Consider the following 14,519-nt stretch of genomic DNA (forward strand, 5'->3'; position numbering starts at 1 on the left):
CCTCTTCTCTCTGTTGTTTTGCTTTACTGAAAATTGTTCTATGCTGTTTAGTTGTAAGTATGTTAAATCATTTGGTGTCTAGTTTAGCCCAGATGTTTTGAAAATTTGAATTATAATTTACCAATTAACTTTTCCAATGTTTTTAGGCTCATTAGCACTTAACTTCAGCAGTTCTACAAATGTACACAAAATACTGGACCTTTTCATTGCATTTGCAATGAAAGTGAACTTATCTTGTTGAAAAGATTTTTCACTTTTCATTTTTTACTTGGTGAAAACTAGTTTGTGACAATCATACTATTTCTTCTTCTGATCTACAACAAAAAAATACCACTGCTTTATTCTGGTTTGTCTCTTTCAAAGGTTCTTTCCTCCACTCAACTTTTAACTCTTTATTCACCACCTTGGAATTCTTCTTCTCTACAGTTATTTTTCTTTCCACTTCCACTTTACTTCCTTTCTTCAACTCCCTCTTTTTCTCGCTCTCTTTCTTTCCAATCATTAAAACATAGTCTATTTGAGTTCAAATTAAAAGTTACAGCTCACCTTTATATGTAATTGTAATCTAATTTGTATACTGTTACTTTGCCCTGTTATTCCAATACAAATTGCTTAAATTAAACTTCAGCCTCCAGTAGCCTCAATTCGAAGACACTGAAAGAGTGGAATTCATCATCATTGGAAAAAGGATGGATGCAGCCCTGTCAGGGGTAAACACTTCGGTTTGATTTACAAAACCATTTCCATGTATAAGTCTGACCTGCAAGCACAATGATTCGATTTACAAATGCAAATGCTAAGGTGTCCTAGCAGTTAAAAAACCCTTTACTTATCTACAATATTATCTCCAGTGCAAAATATTGTGCACCTGTAAAGACCTCTCAAGGTATCATAAGTAGGCATCCCAAGGCATGATTGCAGTGGAAGGTTTGTCAACACCCACATTCGAATGTTTGTGGGTATTCTCAAACTCCTCTCCAACCCCTTCCACAGTGGAAATAGTCTGAGAATTACTATAGTCAATGGCAAATAAAAATGTTTTTCCAGGGTGGGAAAGGAAAGTGGACCTCACCAATATTCATTTGACTGTAAGGGAATGGTTTTCTATTTAGAAAAACATGTTTCACTATGGAGAACAAACAGAAAATGCACAAAGGCGTTCCGGGAAGCATAATTGTTTGATGTGCATGATTATGCATTGTGTAAATTCCTCAACGAAAGAGACAAAACTAAATTGCAAAGCTTTTCAAGTAATATGCTGGAAAGCTGCAACTCGTGCATGTTTCCAGACATATCATTAAAAAGTTTTGTAAATTTGTTAAAGCTACAACCATGATTCATTCAGACATGCCATGTCTAAATGACGCCACTTCATGATGCCACTGTGCCACAAAATATCGACTACCTTTGCACACGGTCATACGGTGAGGAGCCGACATCACACAGCAGCAGGGAAAAATAGCTTAAAACCACTGTAAACAGTGTTTTTCAGCTTGATTTCGGATGGCTTTGAATTGCCGACTTCCATTAATGGGTGTGAAAACACACCAGGACATCTCAACAGCCGCAGTAACTTATGTTTTTTATTTAGGAGAGGGCTAGGGGCTGTGGTGGATGCACGTGTGCCACTTAATGTGATTCTCAGCACAAGGCACAGCTCTCTCCAAGGCCCCATCCCCTTATCACATGGTGTATTTTAAGGGTCGAGCCTGCGTCGAATGCGTTTGCGCGTGTGTTTAGCTTGCCCAACACTTTAGGAGTTAGAAAAGGGCTTGGAGCTCCTTCTATGTCACGTCAGTGTCTTTCATTGTGGGCTGCCCTGTTAAAATCTGCTTGCTTTCATTAGTGGAAGGCACACACAAGGCCTTTTCCGGTGGTTAGCCCTCCTCGAGTGCAGTGAACAAGTACAAAAAACATGCGAGGCTCGCTGTTTCCTGTCAGGTTTGTGGACTACTTTTTATCTTTTTTCTCAGCGCGATCTCGCTTGGCAGAAGTCGAGCGCTTTGCATAACTTCGACCCTGTTACATAGTTAATTGCACTTTTGCCGGTTACGTAGATAATTGCACTTTTGCCGATAGGTTTCAGTACGAGTGAACTGTAGGAGCGTGATCGCGCTGTGTTTTTCCATTTTATGTGGAAAGAAAAATCCGGTTGGGCATTTACAACTGCTAATAGCTCCAACTCAGAGAAACACGAGACCCTATTGCTTTGCAAATGCTTGTTTATTTAGTTGGCAGGTCTGAGACATTGTAGATCTTTAGATCCATATTCACAGTCTTTTGTGAAGTGGCCTTACTGAATAGTTTGTAGAGAGGCCTACAGTAACTTCCTCATCCATCTTCCTTGCCACATTCCTTACAACATGGTCTTCTTTCTCTCTCACACGCAGAACTCGTTGACTTGTTTGTCTTGTGAACATGACAGAAAGTTTCACCTTTGAGTGCTCACGATACAGGACGGAGCCTTCCTGTTTTTTAACTTCTCGAATTGCACCACGTTTGTTAGTTCTAGGGTAAGGAAACTTCCTTTTCTTTTTAGTTTTTTTGTAATTATCATGTTTTAAAAATAATTAGCTATGGCCCTGAAAGGCCCTGTGAATGCACCCAAGAATGTGTGAGGTGGAAGAAACGTTCAGCCTGATAATGTTTCCATGCTAATCCTGCTTGATGATCTGGCTTGGCATTCCTACCTGCTGGGATCGTGGACACACGTTTGTAGGGTGCATGTTAGCCGGTGGCTGATACCCACCCTAGACAGCAGGAAAGGGGGTACGCAGTATAATTCACAGTGCGCCCACTGACCCCTGGTTTTTCTAGACTGCTGTTTCTCATGAGAAGCATTACATAATTGTCCAGGAGACCAATATCAGCACAAGGTGCGTTTTATGGTCTTTATTATGAAGACTCACGTTTTTTACAACTTGAATTTCTTATTAAGTGTCATATTCCACTCACAATGGAACATGCAATGTATTCCACAAAGTCATAATGTTGTTGAGGATTAGAGAGTCTCCTATTTCCCACCGTTTGAGGATGGAGACATTGTCAGGATTTTGGTCCTTTTGTAGCTGTACTCAAAGACATGATCCAACACGTGGTTTCTGCTGCACCGCAGGATAGACAGTCCTCCACAAATCGCTACAGGGGGTGGTTCAGACGAAGAAGAGACTGAGGAGAAGATAAGGCAATGTTTTTTTCAAGGGTCAGACCTTTCTGCATCTGATGTACAAACATTCTTGCCAGAACAATAGCAAGAGGAAGGGAACCCCTTTTTTTCGTACTTCCAAAAGAAAGAGCCAGGGTCTTTTCCTCTGCATGGCAAAGTATTTAAGGTGTTGAATGAAAGGAGGCAGACCATCCAGTCTTTTCTAAGTTCCTAGAGATACTGTACCCCCTGAACAACTCTCCAGAGACGTTCTGCCAAGTTGTGAAAGAGAATTCATTAGCACCTGGACTTTCAAGACAATTGGCCATCATTTCAGAGGAAGCCTCACCACAGGATCCATTGATAAGAAGGTAGAGCTGTCTTTCAAGAGGGCATATTCTACTTCCAACTTTTCATTTAAAGCAAAGACCTATGCCATGTACATGGTCCAATATTTGTGAACAACAAATCCAGGTTCTAGCTGAGCAGATGAAGCAGGGACAGGATTGTACAGCTACTTTATTGTTAATGAAGCAACAAGTACAATTCTTGTCAGATAACACTTTTCACAGCCTATGTGCTGCTGCTGTGGCCAGTGCAGTTATTTCTACATTAATGAGAGTCAACAACTATTTATAGAGCTCAAAGTATACCCAAAGGCTTCTTGGCTGTGCTGTAGAGAATGTTTGAACTATGTATATAGCACAACGTACGCCCAAAGGCTTCTTGATGCTAGACTGGAGAAGTATTTGGATGTGTCCATGGAAAGCAGAGGCTACCAAAAAGTCTATTCTAAAGCACCTTCCCTTCACTGGAAAGAAGCTCTTTGATGTGAAGTTGGGAGAGCTAGTATATAAGTTTGCTGAGGTCCCAAAGTTGATGTGTCCTGTCTGTTTTTTCTCAAGAGGGTATAGATTTGGCAACAGAGCTTTTTAAAGAATTCTGGCCAGCCCTTTTGAGGCAGGGGTCAAAACTGAGGGGCCCCATTTGCTGACAAACTCCAGGCAAGTCTGGCATAACTGTCCCTCTTCCATCTTTAGCATGTCTGTCATCCTCATTCTTCGAGGTCTAATATTTCCTGTGAGTGTGAGAAAAGAACTTTGGAAGTTTGGCTTCTTCAGTTTTAGATTTCTGGGTCCTCAGCATAACTGACCAGAGGTAAAGATTCATTTCATAGAAAGCACAACAGTTTCAAGGTACTCAACCTCCTCTCTGGTACATTATCTGTCTCAGGGAATTGAGTACAAGACCTGAAAGACATGGAAACCTTTGTTCCAATTCCACATCCAAAGTGAGAACAAGGCTGGTATTCAGTCTGTCTAGTTCAGAAAATATCAGGAGAGTATTGTCCTGCTTTGGACTTGAATAGAATGAACTCTATTTTGACAGGAATAATGTTCAAACTTCAGTCAATCCTCCCATTTTTACTCCAATGGATCTCCTCTCTTCTTTGGACCTATGGATGCCTACTTGTTCCAATTCACATAGATTCACAAAGAGTTCTCTGTTTTCAAGACCACAGCCAACATTTTTAGTTTCAGGTTCTACTGGTAGCTTTGGCCTCTGCTTGAGGGGTCTCCAGGATTGCTTGTGCCACAGGTTGGTATTCGGCAAACTAAGGGCATTCACCTTTTTCCATATCTGGATGATTGACTGGTAGCATCCTCTTCTTCTTCAAAGGCAAGCAGGGATATAGGAAGAGCTTACAGTGTGGTTCAGAAGCATAGATTCCTGTCAATGCCAAGATGGTGAATCTCAATCTGTCACAAATCTGCAATTCAATGGAGATCTGGGTTGGACAGATGTGTGAAGAGGGTTGCAGTTAAAGCCCAAGGCTGTCAAGTTGACTTCTCCCATAGATGGTCCCGGGATGAATTGCCAACCACAGCCAGATAGTGGTTTTAGGCGCAGCACCTGATGGTAGACTGCCTGCTATGTCTGCATTTATAGACATTAGTTCAAAATCTCCTACAGCTTTGGTCTCAAATGTCAAGGGATTATGAGGCTCAAATTGCTGTGATGTGAGAATCAAGAGCTCTTCTCAGTGGTAGGCTGCATCTAGGAAACTTAGATTAGGGAGTTTCTCTGATTTCCCCAATACCTATAATTCTTACAATTATTGTCAACAAGCAGGGCGGGGTCAATATTGTGAGGAGTCTCAGCTCAAGGTCAGTGGTTCCAGAGGGAGGCCAGCAATTCTTACAATTGTAGAGAGCTTTCTGCTATCCTCCAAACTCTACTGCATTTCTGGCCCAGGCTCCATGACACGAATGTGTGTATTCAAACGGACAACTAAGTGGTTCCGGTATATGTCAATCCCCTAGGAAGTTCCTGGGTTCCAAGTAAGATGTGGTCTTGGAGATAGGATAGTGCACAGAGAGTAATCTTTTCTTGAGAGAACTATACAGAGAGGGAAGGGAAAGTATGCATATGAACAATGTAAGTTGCATTTTCCCTTATAAAACGTGCTGTGTCTTGGCCTGGCCTATTTTCCAGAGATTCAAGGGGGAGGGCGCACACTGGCTTTCATCCAGGCCAGGTTCACCCCATTTCATTCTGGTAACTGCAGTAAGCTTACACCAAGGTTGCTGTAGTTTTTCATCAAAGTTGGTGCAGGTAGTGCTGTTATCTATAGACACATGTTTCTGGGTTTAGCCCTTCATCAGTAGAAAGCAGCAGTAGTGAAGCGAAGATAAAAGTCATTTGGGTGGCTGAAATGCTGCCAAGTCCTCACAGGTCACGGTACCACTGCACAGGTACACAGGTGCATCCCAGGTGAGCTTGTCGTTGGCTCAAGGGAACCTTTTAAACACAAGGGGGGAGACGGCACACTGACTCTCACCCCAGCACAGTTCACCCCATTGTATTCTTGTAACTGCAGCACGCTTACTCCAAAGTTGCTGTAAATTATCAACAAAGTTGGTGCAGGGTGTGCCCTTATATTTAAACCCATGTTTCTGGATTTAGCACTTCATTAGTAGAAAGCACAAGTTGTAGAACACAGACAAAGTCAACTGGTGTTGCTGAAATGCTGCCCAAGTCCTCATAGGTCACAGTACCACTGTACAGTCACACAGGTGCATCCCAGGTGAGCTCATCAGCTGGTTGGCTTAAGGGATCCTTTTAAACACAAGTGGTGAGGGAGCACACTGAATTGCATTACAACACAGTTCACCCCATTGCATTCTGGTAACTGCAGTACTCTTACTCCAAAGTTGCTGTAGTTTTTCACCAAACTTGGTGCAGGTAGTGCTGTTATCTCTAGACACGTGTTTCTGGGTTTAGCCCTTCAACAGTAGACAGCAGAAGTAGTAGAGAGCAGAGAAAAGTAATCTGGGGTTGCTGAAATGCTGCCCAAGTCCTCAAAGGTCACAGTACCATGCACAGGCAAACAGCTGCATCCGAGGTGAGCTTGTCAGCTCTTTGGCTCAAGGGAGCCATTTAAACACAAGGGAGAGGGAGCACACTGACTCTCCTCCCAGCACAGTTCACCCCATTTCATTCTGGTAACTGCAGTGCACTTATTCCAAAGTTGCTGTAGTTTTTCACCAACGTTGGTGCAGGTAGTGCTGTTATCTCTTCACGTGTTTCTGGGTTTAGCCCTTCATCAGTAGAGAGCAACAGTTGAAGAGAGCACATAAAATCATTGGGGGTTGCTGAATGCTGCTCAAGTCCTCACAGGTCACAGTAGCACTGCACAGACACATAGGTGCATCCCGGGTGAGCTTGTCACATCGTTGGCTCAATGGAGGCTTTTAAATGCAAGGGGGAGGGAGGACATTGACTTTCATCCCAGCACAATTTACACTATTACATTCTGGTAACTGCAGTACGCTTACTCCAAATTTACTGTCGTTTTTCACCAAAGTTGGTGCAAGTAGTGGTGCTATTTCTAGACACATGCTTCTGGGTTTAGCTCTTCTTCAGTAGAGAGCAGAAGCAGTAGAGAGAAGAGAAAAGTCAACTAGGGTTACTGAAATTCTGCCCAAGTCCTCCAGGTCACATTACCACTGTACAGGCACTCAGGTACATCCCAGGTGAGCTCATCAGCTGGTTGGCTCAAGGGAGCCTTTTAAACATAATTCGGGACGGCCCACACTGACTCTTATCACAGCACAGTTCACCCCATTGCATCTATCATTTTTCACCCACCAGGTCATCTCAGTTTGGACCCAGTCATATGCAGATCAGTCTTGACCCTTTTCCTCATGAACGCAAGTTGGTCACCCCTGTTTTATCTTCATTTTACAGTTCATATTTTATTAATTTTGGTAAGACTGCTTTTAGCGATTATTTTTACATATTTTTATCAGCTTGTTTTTAATCTCAGAAAATGAGGATCAAGCTGCTTTTTTAGTTAGCCTGTACACCACATCTAATTAGTACTCTCCGTCCAGTGCTAAAGAACACTGTACACAATATGCTGGTTGTGTTGTCCATTCAGGAGGAAGCTTCTAACACCTAGACACAGCATTGCATCAGAACTGTACTTCCAAATTAATATGGTTTATTATATAAATGGTGCACAGACCTGGGGGCAGAAGGCATTCCAGCCATGACTATCCTGGGACACATGCTGTGTGACATGCAGCTCACTAGGTGCGGATCTACTAGCCTCCTGAGAGGATTGCCACCTACATCACAGGTCAACTCCTGACTCTGTTTTTAGGTATGGGATTGGGGCTGTTTCCTTAGATCGGGCCAGGCAGAAGAGTATACCTGTTATGTTCTCAATGTAGACACAGGGTTAGGTAGGACATTTTAGAACATTTAGAACTACATACACCATGGTTGGATTGTTCATCTTTTTCACCACATTTGTAATGCTGATTACCTTGTTTTGTTTCATCTGCCTAATTATCACAGCTCACTCTCTATATGCCAGATTGCGATTGTTTCAATAAATGTATTGAAAAGTTATCTTGCATCTTTTGTGCCTCGCGTTGGCATGCATGAGTGACATAATACAAAAGGACTAAGGGCTTCCCTGGGGAGTCAGAGTGTCATGTTCTGGTTGCCATAATCGCCTTCAACCCCAGTTTGTTTGGGGTTCGGGTGAGGCACTGTAAGCTAGCCAAAAGTTAGGCCGACATTTACTAATGTTGTGGATGGACTCAGTCTCCCCACCCTACCGTTCTGACCTCCTAAACACACAGGGCCTCATTATGACATTGGTGGCAAATGCCACCATCTGCCACGGCGACGGCCCCCAGCATACCATCGCTGTGGCTAGTGACCGTCCATCTAATTATGACCGTAGCTGGAATTCCGCCAGAAGGCTGGTGGAATTCCGGCTACGGTCATGGCGGCAGACGGCCGTAAAGTGGCGCTGCTGCCAGCAGCAGAGCCACACCAGCAAAATTCCACCTACCGTATCATGTATCATGATATGCCTGGCTGTGTTTTGCTGGCGGATGCTGCTGCTGGCAGCGGCGCTGCGTCCCGTCTCCTGCCGGAGGACCCCCTGCAAGCAGGTAAGTTGGGTTCTCCAACAGGAGAGGGGAGTGGGGGGTATTGTGTGCGTGTGTGGGGGTGTGTGTGACTGTGTATGAATGCGCGCATGCATGTGTAATGTGTGTGTGCATGAGTGGGTGTGTGTGTATGTGCATGTTGTGTCGCATGATTGTGTGTGTGCCTGGATGTATGTTTGTGAGTGTTGCTGTGAGTGTGTGTGAATGTATGCATGCATGGGTGAATGTGTGTATGCATGTGTGTATGGGTGTGTATGTATGTGCGTGTGTGTGTGTATATGTGGGGGGAGGGGAGTGGGTGAGGACACTGGGGAGGGGGGCTGAGAGGGGAGACCCCTACCAGTGCCAGAGAAGGAATTCCCTGGCACTGATAGGGCCTACCTTTATGGTTTCCATGGCGGTACAGAAACCACGGAAACAATGGCAGTGGGTGGGGTCAAAATGCCATGGGCGGCCTAGTGATGGCTGCCGGGCTGGAGACCAAACCACCAATGTCATAATAGTGGAGGTATGTACCACCAGCCTGTTGACGGTACTACCTCCACTATTGCACCGACTGCTGGGGTCATAATGACCCCCACAGTCTTCTTATCTCATTAGGAACAGCATAACAATCGGAACAGTCCAGCCCAAACTGCCAGGCCAGTCGATTCTGAACCAGAACACAAGCAACCGTGGACCGGTTTCACCCTTGTTGTGGTCTCTTCAGCCAGGTATAGCTTGGTTCCAGTGGCACAGTGAGCCAGGGACCCCTGTATGGGCATACCTGGTGCACTTAGGGTATCAGATGCAAAAACAACAAGGTGATGGATGGAATGCAAAAACTAATCTCAGCCACTTGCAAGCACTCAGGCCACATTGCACTCCATCGCTGGGTTGGGACAAGGCCTGGAGTAATTACCATTGGCAGAGATTAATTCAAGTATTCCAACCATCAAATTTTTGTATACTTTAATGTGTTGCCCTAAGTGGGCCTGCTATGCCGCGTTGTGGGTCCTGTGCACAGTGTGTCATTGGAATCAAGTTGTGCCAAGTTGATGAACCCACAGCTAGGGCAAAGCTGTTCCTCGGCTGCTTGTGATCATGTTCAGGGAGGATCTTTCTTGGCAGTTTGGGCTAGATTGCTCCCGATTAGAGCAGGGCCAAGACTGATTTGTATATAGCTGGGTCCAAAACTGAGGTGACATGCTTTGCAAAATAACAATGGATTGGGTTGCAGCCCTGAGTAATTACCAGAGGCTGAGATTACTTCAAGCATTCCATCCATCACTTTTATATATGCTTTAGTGTGTTGCTCTAAATGTGATGGGTATGCCCAGACGTGGGCCCTGTGTACACTGAAACCAAGCTCTACCCAGCTGATGAACATAAGGCTAGGGTGAAACTGGTCCTGGGTTGCTTATGTTCTGGTTCAGGTAGGACCTGGCTCAGCAGTTGAGGTAGGACTGTTCTGATTGGAGCAGGGTCAAGAATGATTTGCATATAACTGTGTCCAAACTGAGGTGACTTGGTGTGCAAAATAACGATGGATTGGAATGCATTCCTGAGTAATTACCAATGGCTGAGATTAGTTCAAGCATTCCATCCATCACATTTTTATATACTTTAGTGTGTTTCTCTAACTGGGATGGATATGCCCAGATGTGGGTCCCGTGCACACTGTGTCATTGGAACCAAGCTGTACCCGGCTGATGAACACATAGCTAGGGTGAAACTCGTCCTGGTTGCTTGTGTTCTTGATCAGGTAGGACCTGGCTTGGTAGTTGAGGCTGGACTGTTCTGATTGGAGCGGGGACAAGACTGTTGCATATAACTGGGTCCAAACTGAGGTGACATGTTATGCAAAACAATGAAGGACGGGAATGCACCTCTGAGGAATTACCAGTGGCTGAGATCAATGCAAGCATTTCATCCATCACTTTTTTGCATACTTTTAGAAAGTGGGTATTTTTCTACCCTTAGTGTTTTAGTGCCCGTAGGCTGTCTTAGGTCACATGGCTGGGTGTAACTGACAATTAGACGTTGTGAATTCCTCCCAGAGAGTCACACAATGGAGGGATTAGGTGTGCATGAATGGGACATCTGTTGGCAGGATGGGGGCAGAGCTGAGCACAGCCCTATTTGCAACTGAATAGGCTGTGCTCTGAGTTCACACAAACAGCTTATCACCTCCATACTGTCACTACAGACAACTTGGTGTCAGGGCAGGGGAGTCAAGAAATGTCATGCTCCCATTGCATTCTTCTTTGCAGCAGCAAATCCTGTTCAGCTGCCCACTGCCAAATGGGTATCTGAGCATCTGGAACTGTCTTTATCTACAGTTTCTTGCCTTGTCCTGCTGGAGATTTTAAACTTCCAAAAAAGACACTTAGGCGGTCATTACCACATTGGCAGTAAAAGCCAACAGAAGACCGCCAACACACCGCCGCGGAAAACCACCACAGCTATTATGACCCACAGCACGGAATCCGCCAAAATTCAGACACCCACACAAGTCCGCCACACCAAAGGTCAGTGATAAACTGGCGAAAACAAAACCTCCACCGTCACGCCAACAGAAATGTGCCCACACTATCACGACACACGAATCTACGCGGCGGTCTTTCAACCGCGGTATTCCATTGGCGGTACACACCGCCGCGCTCAAAATACACACACATGTACAAAACACATTCACATTGGACAGTTTGAAATACACACACCTGATACACATACACACACCACTCCCACACACCCAATACAATATAAAACACACATCCACATCACCCACAAACCCCGACGACCAAAAATCATGAACGAAGGCCAGAGAGAGACACCACCATCAACAATACTAGCATCCACATGCACACAACACCATCACCCACAGAACTTCTAAGCACCTCACACTACACACCACTACATATCAGCACACTTATAACCCCACACACCACCCCACACATCACCTACACCACCCCATGGCACGGCAAAGACACCCCAGGTTCTTGGAGGAGGAGCTCAGGGTCATGGTGGAGGAAATCATCCGGAGCACAGGTGCAGCACACCTCCATTGCAAGGAAGATGGAGCTATGGCGAAGAATAGTGGACAGGGTCAATGCAGTGGGACAGCACCCAAGAAATCGGGAGGACATCAGGAAGAGGTGGAACGACCTACGGGGGAAGGTGCGTTCCGTGGTCTCAAGACACCACCTTGCGGTTCAGCGGACTGGCGGCGGACCCCTACCTCCTCCCCCACAACTAACAACATTGGGAGGAGCAGGTCTTGGCGATCCTGCATCCTGAGGGCCTCGCAGGAGTAGGTGGAGGAATGGACTCTGTAAGTCAAATCCAAACTAGTACATCCCCCACCCTACCTGCATGCCAGCACATACCCCCACCCTCACCCCATCACTCTAACTCCTCACAAATGTCCCAACATCACCAACCACACATCCTAACACCAAGCCCTGCATGCAACAAGAAAGCATGGACACCCATCACCAAAGCATGGCCTCTGCACATACCCATACACCCCCCTAAACCATCATCACACAAGGTCCCACACAGGAATGCAAGCACTGGGGTACACGGTCACCCACCCATTGCACACCATGGCACACACAGATGTACTAAACACCCTTTTATACGCCTGCAGGACCCCGACCCAACATCACCGGACAGGAGGGTCCACACATGTCCACACCACCATCAGAAGAGGCCCACAGTGATGACAGCACCTCTGTTCAACTGGATCTAGATAACCAGCCCGGCCCATTGGGGACCTCTGGACAGTCGGTTCCCCTCACCCAGTCACAGGCCACCACAGAGCTTCCCCCCTCTGGAAACACCAGCAGAGCACCCACCCAGCGGGACCATACCTCCGTCCCCAGGACACGTCAATCAGCAGTGTGTCCACCACTACAGGGAACCCAGGCTAACCCACCACCCCAACAACAACAAGGACCTGGGGGCAGTGGTAGTGGGCACACGGTCCAGGGGACGGAGGCCCAGGAACACAGGGGAACTGGGAGGGCTGCTGTGTGACAGGGGGCGAACAGGCCCAGGGAACCCACTCTCCACGAGGCCCTCTCCAACATCATGGGAGCATACCACCACTCCCAGGAGACGATGGCAACGGTACTGGCCAAGTTTCAGAAGACCCAGCGCCTGCAGGAGGAACAGTATTTGGGCTTCAGGGAGGAACTCAGAACCATCAATTCCACCCTGGGCACCATCGTAGGGGTGCTGAAGGAAGTACTCAATGCCAGGAGGGCCACTGTGGCACTACAAGGGGCCGCTGACACTAGCCTGGACGATGAACTTCCCACCACCTCCGCCGGCGTTAGTGGACAGGAGGCACCACCACAGGACCACCACACCAGCACCCCACCCCCTGCAGAGGGAGAACCACCTCACAAACAGTCCCTGAGATCCAGGACAAAGACAGAGAATGATGCCAAGACCCTCGCCAAGAAATGAGACCACCCTGATTGTCATCCTACTTTCCCACTTTGTCACCCTGTCCATCCTTAAACTGCCCCAGCTCCACTTCCTATGCCCATTTGGGCAATGCACCTGTGAGACTAATAGACTGGACTCTGCCGTGGACATTCCTCCGCCGTCACCCCTCACCATGTTGCTACCCCCTCCAATTTTGAGCACTAAAATAAACACCCTTAAAGCACAAATCAATCTGGAGTCAGTCTGTGATTTCGAAATAGTGTATTAGCAATTACAGTGTCAAAATGCTCTTTCAAATGTAATGTCAACATACCTATGTCACACAGCTCTAGTCCATGAGGAAACAAAGCAGATGTCACACTGTAGGACCCACATCTGTGAAATCCTAAAGGAAAGTGACAACTCAGTGACCATACACTGGGTGAAAAAGACACACAGTAGAGAGGGAGTAGAGTTTAAGTACATGTAGTAGGCAGGTTTGTATTCTTACCTGTGTTTCACTGGAAATAATGCTGGATCACTGAGTCCCTGTTGTCCAGGTCTCCTTCTTCTGCTTCCTCATCTTCACTGTCCACAGGCTCCAAAGCTGCAACAACACCGCCATCTGGACCATCCTCCTGCAGAAAAGGCACCTGTTGTCGCAAAGTCAAGTTGTGAAGCATACAGCAGGCCACGATGATCTGGCACATCTTCTTTGGTGAGTAGAATAGGGATCCACCTGTCATATGGAGGCACCGGAACCTGGCCTTCAGGAGGCCGAAGGTCCGCTCGATCACCCTCCTAGTTCGCCCATGGGCCTCATTGTAGCATTCCTCTGCCCTTGTCCTGGGATTCCTCACTGGGGTCAGTAGCATTGACACGTTGGGGTAACCAGAGTCACCTGCAAATGGCGAGGGACAACTGTTAGACACACACTAACCTGTAGGGATAACCCCAGACCCAGACAACCATTCCCACTGTCTTGCTTCCAGGTGCTCACCTAATAGCCACACACGGTGCCTCTGGAGTTGACCCATCACATAAGGGATGCTGCTATTCCGCAGGATGTAGGTGTCATGCACTGAGCCAGGGAACTTGGCATTCACATGGGAGATGGTCGGCCAAACATACCATCTGTACATTCATCGAATAATAACTCTTCCGGTTTCTGTACACCTATTCACTCCTGTGGGGGGTTACCAAAGCCACATGTGTCCCATCAATGGCACCTATGATGTTGGGGATATGTCCTAGGGCATAGAAATCACCTTTCACTGTAGGCAAATACTCCACCTGAGGGAAAACGATGTAGCTCCGCATGTGTTTCAGCAGGGCAGACAACACTCTGGACAACACGTTGGAAAACATAGGCTGGGACATCCCTGATGCTATGGCCACTGTTGATTGAAATGACTCACTTCCAAGGAAATGGAGCACTGACAGCACTTGCACTTGAGGGGGGATTCCTGTGGGATGGCGGATAGCTG

This window comes from Pleurodeles waltl, chromosome 8 (genome assembly GCF_031143425.1).
Source record: "Pleurodeles waltl isolate 20211129_DDA chromosome 8, aPleWal1.hap1.20221129, whole genome shotgun sequence".
Taxonomy (NCBI): Eukaryota; Metazoa; Chordata; class Amphibia; order Caudata; family Salamandridae; genus Pleurodeles; species Pleurodeles waltl.